Source organism: Bombus huntii, chromosome 18 (assembly GCF_024542735.1).
Source record: "Bombus huntii isolate Logan2020A chromosome 18, iyBomHunt1.1, whole genome shotgun sequence".
Classification (NCBI taxonomy): Eukaryota; Metazoa; Arthropoda; class Insecta; order Hymenoptera; family Apidae; genus Bombus; species Bombus huntii.
The window spans coordinates 1,091,178-1,109,040 of NC_066255.1; the positions used below are offsets into that span (position 1 = coordinate 1,091,178).

Here is a 17,863-nt window from a genome sequence, read left to right on the forward strand (position 1 = left end):
TTAGATGATATTCTTTAATGAAAAATTTACCGCAACAAAAACTACCGATGGCAGAAATTTAAATATTTCCAAAGGTAGTTGTGCTTTGAATTAACTTCTGTCGTATAGTAAATATGAATTAATGAATTTAAAACAAATTGTCACATTATCTTTTTGAATGCAATATTGTTTTACTGTAGATAATAATAAATTATATCTTATAGTTACTGATCGATCGTTCGCGGGGAGACGCGATCGCGAGGAAGCGCGCCAACGGGAGTCGTAAATTCTCGTTACAATTAGAGAATCGACGTCACGAAATGATCGATTCTCTATTTCGTTTAGGCCAATAGAGGTAGTTGAATTGATTATAACACTGAGAATAACAAGTTACAACGTACACTTTATTCCAGCAACTTTATCGACATAGACAGTTATGCCAGGTGGGTATAGATATAAGTTAAACAGATGACTGATCTAAAGATGGACAATCAGTCAAGAAGATGTTGACTTATCTAAGGATGGCAACTAACGAAGATATGTTGACTGATCTGAGGACGATGAACCAGTGAAGTTCGGTGACGATGCTGTGACAACAGCCATACCCAAATCCACGTCATTCCACGCTACCTGACAGTGAACCGTTAGACTCTGACCTTACCTTTGCACATGGCCCAAAACTAAATTTTCCTCATTACGTAGGGCACTCAGGATCCTCTCCTTGCCTCTCAACACTACTCTTACTACAAGAAATATAATAGCAGCAAAAATATATTAAGAGCTTTATAATAGATTTAATAATAATACTTTTAATTAAGGGAATTATTTACCTTTGCCCCTTATATTTTGAGAGGGCTATGAAAAAAGTACATCTCCCTCAAGAGGCTAATTAGAACACTTCCTATGATATACATTGCCACATTAAGAATCAAATACTTTCCAATCAGCTAGAAGCTCGGCGGGGCAAGCAGCTACGCTCGTTAAAGCCCAGAACTGAAGACGGCGCGTCGCGAATTCGAATCCGCGGCATACAGAGGAGCAGCCGAACACTTCCCAGAGAATGGAAGTTTCTTATTAAAAGAAACATATACAGCATTTATTAAAGGAACACTACACATGCAAGCGGCCAGCCCCTCCCTTGCGTGTGGTGTTGATGGATGCACTTTCTGAGAGTACTTGGTTAAACGTGCTTGGTGTTAAGCACACAGCGCCTCGACGATCAACTCGCACAACACTATTCCCACTGTCGTCCCGCCCGTGGAGGTTTTAGCCGGTAAGAATCCGGCACTACCTTCTGTCCACCTACACTTAGGGTAGTGTAAGGTGTCTATGAAGATTTTCCTCCACGTAAAAAAAAAAAAAAATTTTTTTTGTAGTATGAAAGGAGAGACGTTTAACACTCCCGTATACAAGGGTGGAACATACATATAAATGGTAAGGCACTGTCGCCTTTCGGCGGTACTTACCAGATGTTTTTGGGAGGATCGCGGAGGGCTTCCGCTATCCTTCCGGATAACGCAGGTGCCAATAATTTTTTCTCATTGGCGAATAATCTTTACCAAAATTTTTTGTGACAAATGATCTTTACATCCTTTTGAGCATTGGATTTCGAACGATATATTAGACGCGAATCTAGATGTTTGATCCATTGACATCATGTAATCAAAAACGAAATACATAAAAAAATTTGACATGCAACTGACAAAATTTTCACTACTAATTATCAAATTCCAAACTTGAACAATATAATCATAGTCAAAACTTGGATACATACTGATGGATAAAAAGTGGCGCCTACCGACATTCTGGATCAAATTCAGTAAACATTTTCTTTGAATTTTTTCGAAAGTTTCTATTTGTAAATTGGTTAGTTAATTATTTTGTTTTATTTTATTTATATTATCACATATTACTTAATTTCCTTTTTTATTATTTTATGTTTTTTATATTATTTATTTATTTTATTTCATCAACATAATTTTCGTATGCCCTAACAAAGCATAAAATAGTCAATGCAAATATTGTAATTAAATATAAGAAATTATAATCTGTGAGTACACTAATTTTAAAGCCATTGGATTGGATTCATTATTTATTTAAAAAAATTTTTTTCGTATTTGTTAAATATATATAAAAGCATGCCACACAATTCAATAACTTTATTTCTTTCTTTCCATTGTAAAAAAATCACAAAAAGACGCTGTTTTAGAACGTTGTAATTCAGGGCACTCCCTTAAGGTCCAAGGGCTGTCCTCGACGAAGTACCCTAATACCAATGTGACCTAATCGCATTCTCGCGGTTACGATTTATCGTTCGATTAGCTTGAAATCAGTTGTTTTAAAGTTCAATAGTATGGGAACTGTTTGCATCTTGTTCAGTACACAGGATTCGGTCGAATAACCTTTACAGACGACCATGGGATGGTTCCATGTGAAAAGATGGTAAGAGAATATATGATACAAATTTTTCGTCCGTGGTTTAGTTTCCAAGCAAGCGAGTCTGAAAATTTGTCAAGTATACTTGAACGTGGCTAATTATAGACTGGGTATGAACAAACAATCAGCAGGGAGTTACTTTATCTGCGAAAATGGCTTCATTTTTATGAAATTAGAATTTGGATATATTTAATTAAAAATTGTCCTAGTATACGAGTACGATAAACTTCCGAATTTATTTGTCTCATAAGCGATGCGTCTTTTAAAGAAATTGTATTTTTTTCATTTTTGACTTATTTTCACATGTTATATAACTTCTTGTCGATTATTTACACCCGTCCAATCCGGAATTAACAATATTCAAGTATATATATTTGATACATTTTTGAATTTGATTTTATCGAAAACGAAGATTCTATATTTTCTTCTTATGTTTTCATAAGGATTGACCTCATTTGCATATCGATGTTATTCAGCCGGGTTTACATTTCTACCAGACTGCGAATTTTTATGAAAATTCATACTTTTGTAAATGTAATCAAGAAAATTGAACTCAAGCAGAGATTTGCTTCACCCTCTAAACATCGTAACAACTATTTTATTTCAGATATCTTATTGACAAGATGATTCTAATAAAATAATCGAAAGGGACTAAAACTCTATCCTAGCTGAAGTTAACACTAGAACTACCACACCAGTGAAATTGACTGGTTTTACAATTTTATTTTAGAATTCCTACTTCATGTTATATTTTCTTTCCGCAATGATGTAATGACTCTCGCAACGATAACTAAAAGAATAATATAATGAATTTTATTTTGTTTTTTATGTATCCAAACTCAAAATAATTTTGTATCAAGGCTACGTATACCAATAGCAGTTAAAATGACTGCTACTTGTCAAAGCGTGAAAGGGTCCTGCAATCTGTTTATCGAACTTCAATTAACCAGTTTCCTCGTTTCCTACAACTTCCCACACGTTTTTCAAATTTTTACCGCATATCATTCGATATGATGATATCAGTTATCAGGAAAATTTCAGATCGATCGCTAGATGCTAACGCTAGAAATACCACAAGCAGTCAAAATGACTGATTCGACAATTTTATAAATGTGTCAACTCTCGGTTAGGGATTATTGTCCCGGATGGATCAATAATACCAAAAATCTACTACATAACATGGAATTGCTTCTGTAAGAAAGTAATAAATCAATAAATATAAAACTGTTCTATTATTACGTATTTTTTAAAGACCAGTCATTTTCACTGGTTTTGGTAGAAATAGCTTCGTGTTAACTATCGGTAGTTCTGGTGTTAAGGAACAATTGTAGAGAAAAATTGTGCACTGTTTTATCCATCACTCCATTTTTTTTATTGATTTGAGGTGTACGGTGTAATAGGTACTGGAGGTACACTCAAGTATGTTCAACCAATAACGTTTATTAACGTCTATCACTCGATAACAATGAATAACACTTAACGATTAACAACAGTTGACGCTTGACGACGATTAACAACAGCGGCGATTAACGGATCTCTTGAAAATAGCCGAGTCGTTTCTCTTCGCCATTCGCGCTTCGTGGTTCGGGGTAGAATGCCCTTTTTGTTCCAGATCGAACGGGTTCTTCCCTTCGTTGCTCATCGATATCGATATCTCCACTAGCGTGAGTTCATTAGATCTGCCGCAGCGGCTGGCGCGCGTATGCTCTTCCGAGAATTCAGCGGAAGAAATCGATGGCACATTTTGCACGTCGGTGTTGCGCTTTGACGGCGTAACGCTTTGTATCACGAAGCCGTTGGAAAGTTCCGTGACACGTGCCGCCGCAATCGTTAATCGTGGTTAATCGTTATTTGTTGTTAATTGTTAAGAGTTTTATTTATTTATTCTTAGTCCATACCTTTCGGCTTTGGACGACTTTTGGTTTACATTTCTTATATAATGCCCTTACATCACTTATATATCTCTTACACTAGCTCTTCTATAATTATATACAACTGCTTATACCTATCTATTGCACCTTACTTGATCTATCTCCATGTTCTAACTTATATCTAACGCTTGTAACTAAGTGTTCTTTCCGTCTTTGGCTTTTGCTTCCTTGTTGTGCTCCCTCCCTGTCGTTCCTCCCCTCTTCTGCTGCTCTTCTCTCCTCTATTATCGCTTTCAGTTCTGCCAGTCCTTCTCCAGTCTCATTTAGTGTTTCTACCATGTTCCTTGCTCCTCCTGTTATCTCACATTCCTCTAATATGTACATAAGTCCTCCTCTCCCTTTTTGCATAATCTGCAAATCCTCTTTCTCCCTCCTCTTTCCAGTGTTCCCTTGCCCTGGTTTCGTTACTACATCTAAATCTTGCTACTATACTTCCATTTCATCTTTCCTTCTAGATATTTTGGTAGCGCTTCTTTTGCTATGTTTCTGTAATATCTATTGTACTTAGATTCCCTTATCCTTTTCTCCCTCTCCTCTGTTTCTCTCTTCCCTCTTTCATCTATGATTTGGTTTGCTGTCATCCTTTCTTGTCCATCTCCTGCCGCCACTTGTGTCCTTCCCTCTCTCGCCTCCTGTAACCGCATCTTTCTTTTCTTTGCTCTTTTCCCTTCTTGGCCCTTTCCCCACTTCCTTTCTCTCTCCTTTATACACTCCTTTACTAATTCCTTCTTCGATTCTAAAGCTTTCTCCTCATACCTTACTGCTCTTTTCAGTGCCTTTTCTCTTATTTCCTCTATCTTGCACTCCTCTCTCAAAATGTAATTCGGCGTTGTTGTGTCTAAGCCTAGAATCCATCTCACGTATCTCCTTTTTATTCTGTCTAGTCTCTCTTCCTATTAAGAGTTTAATAAACGTTATTGTTGAAAATCAATAGTATTTCTTGTGGGCACCTTCGCCGACGATCACCTCAGATATTTTATGTTTGTTTGCATATTACGTACAATTCGATATTTCTACAACCTCGAATGTCTTCGATCATGAAACACTTGATATTTGTATTAACGGATATTAATATTACGAATTTATATAGCAAACTGATTGTATTCGTGTGAGATTAATTTAAAATGAAGCTTCAGTTCCAATTCCTCGATGTTAGATTATTATAATATTTCTATCTGATACGGTGTTACAGCAATAGTCACTTAAGCACAGTAGAATTTTCAACCTCAAACTATTAGGGGGAGGATTAAGCAATTCATATATTGGGTTGGCAACTAAGTGATTGCGGATTTTGTCATGAGAAGGTAATTACAAAATCCGCAATATATAGCGCAAGAGCAATTTGAAGATGATGTTATAAAATGTATATGTAAAATATTATATTTTGTCCATCTAATGATTCCGTTAGAATGCGTGAAAGACTCTTTTTTGATCATATTCAATAATATAAACATCGTGTGGATTGCACGTTTTAAGTCATCCTTCTCCTAGTCGGCGAATTGGAATTGAACACATAAATAATAAAAAAGATTTTTTAATGATACACGAAACGTGCAATTTTTATACACAATCGTTAACATACGTTCAAATGAAAAGAAAAGTTTCTTTGGAATGATAGCACGTTGGAATAATTAATAATCTAAAGAAAGAGTCCATTGCATTAGCATGTTGAAGATTTCGTAGAGTTCACGGTACAGATAGAATTAACTGATCCAAGAAACGTATGATATAGTATGTACGATACGTATGATATTGCTGAAGACAAAATTATTGCAACGGCTATAGATAATACAAGCAATTTGGTGAAGCCTTCCAATTATTTGGAGTAAACGTAAAATGCATAAATAATTGCGAACGAACGTTTAACACTAGAACTACCGATAGTTTCTTTTTTTTTTTTTTTTTTTATTTATTTGTTGAAATTACAATCAATTCTCGCGTTGAGAATTTTCAATAATTTTTCTGGCGTGGCGCAGTGACATGGCTGTTTATTTACAATAAGTTAATACTTATTATAGATAGGTATAATTTATAAGTATTATTTATAGATAGGTATAATTTATAAGTATTATACTGGCTAACAAGTGGAAAATCCAAACGAAGCATAGAAAGCAAACTAAAAATATATAAAATGGTCATAAAACCAATCTGGACGCACGGAATAGCACTATGGGGAACAGCAGCAATGAGCCATATAACCAAAATAGAGGCAATGCAATCTAAAATACTCAGAACAATAGTAAGCGCGCCATGGTACGTTAGAAACGAGGACATTCGGAAAGACCTGGGAATACCAACGGTCAAGGAGGAGATTAACAAAAGTGCAAGAAGGTACGGAGAAAGAATAGCAACGCAACCAAACCGGCTGGCAGCGGAAACGGTCGACACATCAAGCATAAAAAGAAGATTAAAAAGGAAACACTCGACAGATCTCACAAAGGACATAACCTAACAAACACGATGATGGTACCCCGCTGGGGGTAGCCACCCACATGTTATATTGGTATACCGCTATAATATTTTACCAAATGTCCTACTGGACAAATTGTAAAATTTAAATAAATAAATAAAAAAAAACTTCGCTTGTCATCTACACGAAGCGAAAGATTAATGCAACCTTTTAAAGAAGCAGCCCAAGTCAATATCCAGAACAACAAAAAGAAGCTTCGTCTGGTGACGGGTTCTTCGATTTTGGAAATAATTACCATGAAATTACTTTACTTGCATCTAGGACAGAGTTAGAAATTCTACAATATTAGGTTGTCCGGAAAGTGTCTTTCTTTCGTAAACGTGTTTTTTACAACAATGCACCTTCATACAAACGTGAAACTAAGTCTGTGAAATGTCGTGGTGTTTATCTCAAGAGAACAAAATGGATCGTACGAAATTCAACAAAATAATATAAAACGAAAAATATGCGTCTATTTTTCGTCATAAAACGAAAGAAACCTGTCGGACAACCTAATACATTTGATATGTGAAAAACAGCAAGGTTTATACCTTCCATATCAGAATCCGTCGATAAGAAACGTTTTTTTCTTATACGTAATACGCCATTACCAACGTCAGCAGCCGTGAAGAGACTATCCTTTCATTATGCAATGATGGAAAAGGAACCGAAGGCGCATAGACTCTCAGATGAAATATTTTTAATGAAAGTCAAATTAAAAGCGTACTATACTCCCACTCGCACATCAAGATCATAATTTATATTCATTTATTATGTAAATATTTTTTCGTTGAATTATTCAACAAATGTGGATTTTATAAAAACTGTCCAATATCACTATAACTACCATAATACATATCAAATTTCTGAGTCGATCATGCCTACTGAATACATTTGCTTTGATTACTTCAGTTATTCATTAATTATGATTGCTAGATTACTTGGTAATCGTGATCATTAATTATGAACATGATTTTACGTTAGTCATAATCGTTAATCAACCAGATTAACTTTTAGCCCAACTCTGATTTAGAACTATGGAGACGAAACCTAATACAGAGCATAGCCGGAACACGGAACGAACACGGCACTGTTTTATCGACCTTTAGCTACACAGGAAACATATGCAAAATGAGTAAACATATTCGTCATCGATTTTCCATTTCTGTATTTCGAGTAACTCACATTGATCCATATCGACATTTGTCGTAGATCTTGCTCTTCTTCTTCTGTTTTTACAAACAGAGTAAATTGGACATAAAGATAATACGTATAATTGATATTTCGAAACAAATTTCTAATAAATTCAGTCACTTATTACTGTTATAAAATACTAATTTGAGAATTTTGGACCTTAATTGCCAAAATAATGTTATAGGAACACTAAATTTACACTTAGAATTTATATTAAAATAGTTATATATTTATTTGATAAAGGATTTCAAAGATATTCATCGATATACACTTGCACGCGTCCCATCTTCTTCCATACCACACTTAACTGAACAGTTTACATTGCTTTGTTTACGAGGCACTGCGCACACACATACTTCCACACACTCATATTCACATACACGTTCGCTGTGGAGTGCCGAAGCGTGCAGACGTGTCTCTAGTGCCCAGCGTAGTTCGAAAACAACACGTGTCGCCCAACTGTCGAAAGAGAACGCAGCTAAGTGTCCCTTACCCTCTAGGGAGAAGAAAATCCCACGCACCTAACCCCAACCCGAATACTAGCCTCTCAGCCTCACGACTAGTTGTTCATTCCGAATTAACTAGCTCGATGATGGCCCAGCAACCGCGACCAGGCTCTCCGGAGCAGACTCGCAGCTACCCCGTGCTACCCCCCCCCCCCCCCCGTGGCAGAAGTGCAGCAGAACTCTCCGCACTAACGACGCTAATACAACAAAAAAAAGGAAAATTGAACCAGCAACGCAAATAAACACACACAACAGGTTCGCCGTACTGGAATCCTCAAACGACGCCATGGAAATCGTAGAACCGCCACCAAACCAACTTTCACAGAGAATCCCCCCTCCCCCACCAATATTTGTAGACGACGTCATTGACATACAGACAATGACCAAGTCCCTAGAGAGAGATATCAGCAAGGAGGAATATAACCTTAAGATAAGCAACAACAAGGTGAAAATACTACCGACGAACCCAGAAGCTTACAGAAAACTCACCAAGACACTCAGGACCCTGAACGCCAACTTCCACACCTACCAACTCAAACAGGAAAGGCCTTTCCGGGTGGTCCTACGAAACATACACCACTCAGCAGACATAGACGAACTAAAATACGAACTCTCAAAACTCGGCCACGAAGTCATCAACGTAAGTAACATAAGGCATAGAGTCTCGAAAGATCCGTTATCCTTATTCTTCCTAGACATTAAGCAAAAACCGAATAATAAGGAAATATACAGCGTCAGTCGCCTAATGAACGCGATAGTAAAGATCGAGCCACCGCTCGTGAAAAAAGAAATAGTGCAGTGCAAAAGGTGCCAAAGGTACGGTCATACGCAGAAATACTGCAACCATACTTTCCGCTGCGTTAAATGCGCAGGCTCTCACTCCACTGACCAGTGCGCCAAATCACCGGAAACCCCAGCGAAATGCATCCACTGCCAAGGGGACCACCCTGCCAACTACAAAGGCTGCCCAGCATATAAAACACTATACACGAACAGGTACCCTAAGCTCAGAGCAAAAGAGGTATCCAACCAAACAACCAGCCCGCCGAAATTCTCGACTACCCCAACCCCCTCAACCAACCAAACACCCAGTCCTACCAATTTCATCTCCACCTCAACCTCCTATGCCCAAGCATTACAAGGCATCCAAAATAACCCGAACAGCCAAAGGAACCTTCCCCAAAACAGTGTCCCCAACCCACCAAACGCAGACAACTCCTCAAGGCTCGAAAAGCTAATAGAGAAACAATCGGAGCAAATAAATCACTTGCTATCGCTACTAACACTCATCGTGGAAAAATTAGCACGCCCCGACTCAAAATAAAACCAAGGCGCATAGCTCTCTGGAACGCCAACGGTCTAGCGCAACACAAACGTGAACTAGAACTCTTCTTAAAACACCAGCAAATCGACGTAATGCTCGTATCGGAAACCCACTTCACCGACAAGAGCTACCTGAAAATAAATGGTTACAAATTCTACCATACTCAACACCCCAGCGGAAAGGCACACGGTGGCACCGGAATAATAATCAAAGCAAGTATTAAGCACTACGAACTCCCACCATTCCAGAAAGACTACCTCCAAGCAACAAACGTAGCAATAGAAGACTGTCATGGCTCAATCACCACCTCAGCAGTATACTGCCCTCCCAGACACTCCATCGCCAAAGAAGACTTTGATAACTTCCTGGACACCCTGGGCAACAGATTCATAGTTGGAGGAGACTATAACGCCAAGCACATCCAATGGGGCAGCAGACTGGTTACAGCAAGAGGCAAAAACCTCTTAAACAGCATAATAAACAACAACCTCAACTACCTCACCACATACGAACCCACATACTGGCCCACTGACACCAACAAAATACCCGACCTCCTCGACTTCTTCATAACTAAAAATATCCCATCAAGACACGTCCAGATCAACTCCTCGGCAGATCTCTCCTCTGATCATTCTCCCGTGATAGCAACAGTCAGTTCAACAATCATCGAGAGTACACCTAATGGCTCCATTCACAACCAACACACCAACTGGCAGCTCTTCAGAGAAGTCTTTACACACTCAACCTCAGCCTTCACCCCACTAAAAACAAAGGAAGATATCGAAGCAGCCACGGAATACTTAAACACGAGCATAATAAACGCAATCCGCCTCTCCACACCGTCAAAGCCAACCAACAGCAAACAAGAATATCCACAATTCATATTAAAAAAAATAGCAGAAAAACGCAGACTAAGAAGAGTATGGCAGACCCACAGAACACCGGAGGACAAACGAAAACTTAACAACGCAACTAGAAAGCTAACCAGAACCTTAACAAACTATAACAACGACTGCTTCCATAAATACCTCGCCAGCTTATCGCCCACAGCCGACACCAACTACTCACTATGGAAGGCCTCCAGGAAACTCACACGCCCCCCACAAATAATCCCACCTATCCGCCGCCCGCAAGGTGGATGGGCGCGAAGCCCTATCGAAAAAGCCGACCTGTTTGCAAAACACTTGACAAAAGTATTCAAACCCCATTCCCCCCAAGCCGCCGCGGACGTTACTGAATACCTACACACCCCCTTCCAAATGTCCCCTCCTATCGAACCCTTCTCCTCTGCTGAGACTATAGAAACAATCAGTCGCCTAAACCCCAAGAAAGCAGCAGGACACGACCTAATAGGCAATAGAGCAATCAAGGAACTTCCCACAAAAGGGATAGCACTCATCACATCGATTTTTAATGCTATCCTTCGCCTGGAACACTATCCTAAGGCTTGGAAAATCTCATTGATTACCCTCATCCCTAAACCCGGTAAACCGATACACGAAACCTGCTCCTATCGCCCAATCAGCCTTTTACCTACCCTGTCCAAACTATTCGAGAAGATGCTCACGAACCGACTCCTTCCAATCCTAGAGAACTTGAAAACACTCCCAGATCACCAATTCGGCTTCCGAAAACATCATTCTACAGTAGAGCAAATCCACCGCTTAACTCATACGATCAGCCAAACACTTGAAAAGAAAGAATATTGCTCAGCGGTTTTCCTAGACATCCAACAGGCATTCGATAAAGTATGGCATGAAGGGCTACTATACAAACTTAAAAAGATCCTACCCCACCCCTACTTCTCCATCCTAAAATCATACCTAACCAATAGACAATTCATGGTTAAATACCTAGACGCCACTTCCGCAACATTACCAATAGAAGCCGGCATACCCCAAGGTAGTGTCCTCGGTCCCCTACTGTACTCCATCTACACTGCCGACCTACCTATATCAGACGATATAACAATAGCGACATTTGCAGACGACACAGCGCTATTAGCTTCCCACGCAGACCCGGTAATAGCCTCATCCACTCTCCAGCGAAGTCTCGACTCCATGGAAAAGTGGTTTCACAAATGGGGATTCAAAGTCAACGAAAAGAAATCCTCACATGTAACCTTCACGCTCCGAAAACAAACCTGCCCCCAGGTCACCATCAACAATGCAACAGTTCCTAGCAGGGACACAGTCCGATACCTGGGCATGACCCTGGACAGGAGACTAACGTGGAAGACACACATCTCAGATAAAAGGAAGCAACTAAATGACAAACTAAAAAAACTCTACTGGCTCACGGGCCGACGCTCCAAACTAAACTTACAGAATAAAATTACCCTCTACAAGACCGTAATAAAACCTGTCTGGACCTACGGAATCCAACTATGGGGAACAGCAAGTAACTCCAACATCGAAATACTCCAACGCTTTCAATCGAAAACGCTAAGATCCCTAATTGACGCACCTTGGTATGTAACCAATGAAACAATACACCGCGACCTCAAGATACCCACCGTCAAAGAGGAAATAGCAAAATACAGCAACAGATACAGCAAAAGAATCAACAAACACCGAAACCCCCTAATCACTGGACTACTCGATACGACGGACCAGATTCGCAGGCTGAAGAGGCACTACCCGCTAGACCTAAACGTTAGATTCATTTAATTATCCAAATCAAGCATATGCACTTACTTATAATACTTATAGATCATAAATTATAACTATCTATAATAAGTATTAACTTATTGTAAATAAACAGCCATGTCACTGCGCCACGCCAGAAAAATTACTGAAAATTCTCAACGCGAGAATTGATTGTAATTTCAACAAACAAATAAAAAAAAAAAAAAAAAAAAAAAAATATTCACATACATGTATAGCTACCACGCGGTCAATCTAGTCTAGCACATAAAATTATACACATCTCTATAATCATGAATACGATTTCTATATGATTTATAAATATGAATATTCCTTTTCGTAAAGTGTAACATATATTGGGTTGGCAACTAAGTGATTGCGGATTTTGCCATTAGGTGGCATTGACGAAATCCACAATCACTTAGTTGCCAACCCAATAATAACGAACAATGATAAAGACATACACTAGGTATATGCATGGACTAGATTTTCTTATAAAATGCTGAGTAAATTTGTAAAACATACGATGCCTTATTTAGTTCTTTGGCAAAATAACTTTCCACTCTAAAGTATAAAACTAAATAATAAAAGATATATGTGTATGAACTGTTTTTATAGAAACGTAATGTTTCAATTACTATAAAATCGATATAAGAGATAATTCTAGAACTGTCTCGGAAATAATAACGTTTTGTAAATAATTAATCTAGAAACAAAGTGTATAAGAATCAAAATAGAAATCGTTATAGAAACAGAAATTCCTTACAAGAATTACTCAGTGAGGTAGGTATGGTGATAGGTGCGTAAGGAACTACTCTTGGTGTTTTTAACGAACAATAGTTTTATTAGAACTAATCAACAATCAGAGTTATCAATTAACAACTAACAATTACACTTAACAGACAACAGGTAACAACTAACAAATAACGATAGACACCGCGAGATCATTCGACGCGTTGCTATGCAAATAGTACCGAGAAATTACACATTTAATGGCGCAAGACAGACTGACTCTGCTTTTGTTTCGGATCGCGCAGATTCTTCCCTTCGTAGCCCATCGATATCCCCCACTAGCGTGCATTCATTAGATGTGCTGCCAGTGCTGGCACGTGTATGCTCTTCCGAGAATTCGGCGGAAAGAGTGTGAAGATATCGATGGTACATTGGGCACGTCGGTGTTGCGCTTTGGCGGCGTCGCGCTTTGCATCCGGAACCGTTGAAAAGTTCCGTGGCCCGTGCCGCCACACTCAGAATAGAAGTTCATAAATATCGTAAAAAGCAAAACCAATACCATAAGTTTTTTTTTTATTTATTTATTTATTGAAATGTTATATTTAACATATTATATTTAATAAATCATTTTACATGATTTCTTTTATATATGTCGGAGATGAAAGGAAAGCCGAAGCCTTTCCTTGGAAATTTTGGGAACATCCTCTAGTACCTTAGCCTAGATTTTATTATAGTTGTAATTGCTTAAGATTTGTAATAAGCGAGATTGGGTTCGAGGTGACAATCGGTCGCTGAACGTAGCCACGGTCACGGGATGGATGTTTTATCTAACGGAGGTCTGGAGTGGTTGTATGTGTTTTCCGAGAAATGTGGTTGTGGCGGCATGCGGCCTCGAGAGCGGGCCGAGCCACGTGTGATGTTGCCTCGGAGGTGCCGATGCAATGGGACATACATTGTATTAGTAATCAAAACTCCAGGCAAAAACTGCCTAGCAACGGCGTTTGGAACTTTCTCGATGCTTCCAACGAGTGTGCCTAGCAACGGCGTTTGGAACCTTCTCGATGCTTCCAAACGGGTATAGAAAACAAAATGCAATCGTACAGGGAGAAAAATCTCCACGAGGCTGGCATTCTTGCGATTGCCTTGGAGAGTGATACATCGAGCATTTTCGACGATCGCATTTGCGTCTAAGTTAGTTTCGCTTAGCAAGGAGTTATCCCGGTGACCGTGGATTCGTTTGAACTCAAACATTGCTAATAGTATTATTTAATTTAATTATTCGTAGATCGTATTATTCGTTAGGCTTAGTGTTTGTTAGACTTATTATTAGTCGTACTTATTATTTGTTAAGCTTAGTGATAGACCTGTATATACGTGTAAATAAAATCTCGGCTTTGTGAAACGATGGCTAGTCCACATGAAGAGTCGTCGCGCGCCCAAAATTCGAATCGTGACCCGACATATACATTTATGTATTCCATTTTATATCGTGTTATTTTCATGCCTAAAAGTCTTTGTAAGTGGGAGGTATGCCGTCCTTCCTTAACGTGAAAGCGATGTGATTACATTTGTCGGTATACCCTCTTTTCACTGATTTAACCAAAGTTCCAGCAATCGTATGTGTTACTGCAATAATGTCGATACAACCTTAGCTCGGTGGCTAGAATTACAGTATCATCCGCGAACGTTAAAATAAAGTATTTTTAGAGCTGGCCAGTATATCGGCTGTATACATACAGAGTATACGACGTAGTTATGAAAACATAACCTTGAGTATCGCCAGCACTGACAGTGTGTAATCTGAAAGAGTGTCTGATATTCAGCAAAGAATATTCTATTTTCAAAGTATAATTTAACAAACAGAAGAATATCGATAGGGAAGTTTTGTTTAATTCTGTCAAGAAGTCCCCCACATCATACTTTGTCAAATAGCTTTTCAACATCCAAAAATAGAATAGTGCAGTACTGTTTCAGCTCCAGTGCATTGATGATCTTGTTTGTTACCTTATGTACTTTTTCGTGGCGTATTTATTCCTGAAGCCAAATTCTTTCAGTGATTATCTTTCCCACCCCATTTTCAAATACTTTTTTCAATAACTTCACAACTTTTTATAGGTTTTTTGGACATTGTTGGGAGCAATGAAATCGGTCTAGGGGGAGTTTCCCTATTAGTGGACACTTATGGTTTTCCTTAGATACACAAAAGAAATAATGTCATGTTTTTGTTTATTTTGCATTAATTACAGGTCAACTAAGTAGAAGTCAAAGTAGAGAAATAAGATAAATAAAATTGTCATAATATTTAGATTAAACTAACATTAAACGTTGGTTATTGATTTTAAAAGAACATAGAATGGCACCTAATATCGGACATAGCGAAAATAAGTAACGCAGGGCAGCTTCAAAATAATTTACAACGATCATGAATATAGTCACCGAAAACACTCAAAAACGTCGACACAAACCTCGAGAAGTCATTCTATCGTAACCATTGAACCCAATATTAATCAATGATCCCTAAGCAAACTACGCAGACAGCTTATTTGTTTATATTTTCCAATTTCAGTGCACTGATTTTATATTCTTTGGTCTATTTATCTTTTAAAATCTACTTTCAAAATTCTTCTTCTATTCTTTAACACATTTTTCACTTTCTTTCTCTTAAAGAAATAATTTATAAAAATACGAAATAAAAACTTGACTCTTTTCTGATTTCCTTTTCCTTGGTTCATAGAATCTTTTCATCTTTAAATACATAACATAGATTTTTTGAAAGAATGTTGCTAGAAAATGTATAAACACAGAGTGGATATTCATGCAAATTCATAGTTTTCAAAATAACGCTTAAAGAATGGAACTAAAGTATTTGCTATCTTAAGTTATGACTTGTTTCTGTTTAATAGTGTAATTTTATTGGATAACTATGATCCTTAAGAAAGGAGACATTTTTAGTTATTTTTTAAAAATGTCTAAAAATTGAAATTTTTAAAAATCTGTTACTCTCTTAGCAACTCAACAAAGGGATGCAATGTTTAACATGTGCACAAGCATAGTTACAACGATGAATGCTGCTTTACGTTTATAGGCGCAAATGGATTAAATATCACGTCCTGTCCCTCTATTGGGCGGCACTCCTATATTTGATACGCTCCATTAGGAGATGAACTGATCGTTTCCTCGAGTAGGGAGCCTTAAGGTCTTTCTAATGAATTACTAGAAAATACGTAAAATACGTGTAAAAATGTACGTATTAAAAATTTTTGTTTTCCTACGTATTAAAAATTATAAAAATTCTTCATAACGTTAATACTGAAAATGGTTTCTCGAAGAATTTAGTGTATTTTTTAACTTAATATATATTTTAACTTAATGTATATATATATTTAGTTATATATATAACTAAATTATTATGAGCTATGAAGTCTCTTAGAAAAAAACATGATTCCATAATATGTTTCAATCTAATGATGAAATATCGCTTCAAACATTCTTTATAGCTACTTGAGCTACTATCCTGAAATTAAAATTGAGCCAGAACATTCTCGATTTTGATTTAACAAACGGTAAAATCATCAAAGAACTTTCTTCTAAAGCAATTAGAATATTTACTATGATATACATTGTCACATTAACCCCTTCCCGTGCTTTAACGAGTGAGACTCGCGATGAAGATTTTGGCCCAAACATGAATATCACGAGCCACGGTCGTGAACAGATAGCTTTACATCTGCCAGAGTGTTTTAGGAAATATCATACCATGGAGGTTTTTTTAGAGTTTATTTTACTTTACTTTTTACTATTTACTTTTTACTATTTACTTTTAGGCGTAGTATTATTACATTATTACATTGCTTCGGATAAAATCACATTTGAAGACTCTTGAATTTCTATTGAAGTATCGTTTATTCATGAAATATAATTTTGAAACCGTCATCTATTTCAAAATATAATATATTTATCATATCCATAAAAGGAAAAAGGATTAGAGTTTACTTCCACAACAGCACTGTCGCGTAAAACTGACTATATCATAGGTATTTGTATTTCGGCTTGTATTGTGACTCTTCTTGAGCACAGTCTGGTTTGTTTACCTATCGCTTGGGCCAGTTTTGTCGAGCTATATGAATCAAATACTTTCCAAACAGCTAAAATCTCAGCGGGGCAGCCGGCTACGCTCGTTAAGGCTCACAACCGAAGACGACGCGTCGCGAGTTCGAATCCTCGGCCTGCAAAGTATATTTGGAAAAGGATGGAAAATCCAACATCTCTCTGAAAGGTAATATACAACAGGCAAGCGCCCAGCCCGCCCATCTCCCTTGCGCTGTTGTGGGTGTACCTTCTGGGAGTGCTTGGTAAAGGTGGTGTGCTTGGCGTTATTAAGCACACAGCAGGGGCGCCCCCGACGATCGACTTGCGGCTGGTTACGCCCCGTAGTGGAGGTTTTAGCCGGTAAAAATCCGGCACTACCTTCCACCGTCCTGTGTTTCCGGCCCACAGGGGGTGGGTATGGTGTCTATGAAGATTTCCTCCACGTAAAAAAAAAAAAAAAAAAATTTTTTTTTCTACAGTATGAAAAGAGAGACGTTTAGCACTCCCCTAGACAAGGATGGAACACATATATAAGGTAAGGCACTGTCGCCTTTCGGCGGCACTTACCGAATTTTTTT

General features: G+C 38.0%; 2 non-coding genes across 2 annotated transcripts; both read left to right on the plus strand.

The window, feature by feature from the left end:
• The first annotated feature begins 1,349 nt into the window (after nucleotides 1-1,349).
• LOC126875619 (U6atac minor spliceosomal RNA) lies at nucleotides 1,350-1,456 on the plus strand. The gene has a single exon (XR_007693589.1). It is a non-coding gene; the product is annotated as a U6atac minor spliceosomal RNA (small nuclear RNA).
• A 16,302-nt stretch (nucleotides 1,457-17,758) lies between these two features.
• LOC126875609 (U6atac minor spliceosomal RNA) lies at nucleotides 17,759-17,863 on the plus strand. Its single transcript, XR_007693581.1, has one exon. It is a non-coding gene; the product is annotated as a U6atac minor spliceosomal RNA (small nuclear RNA).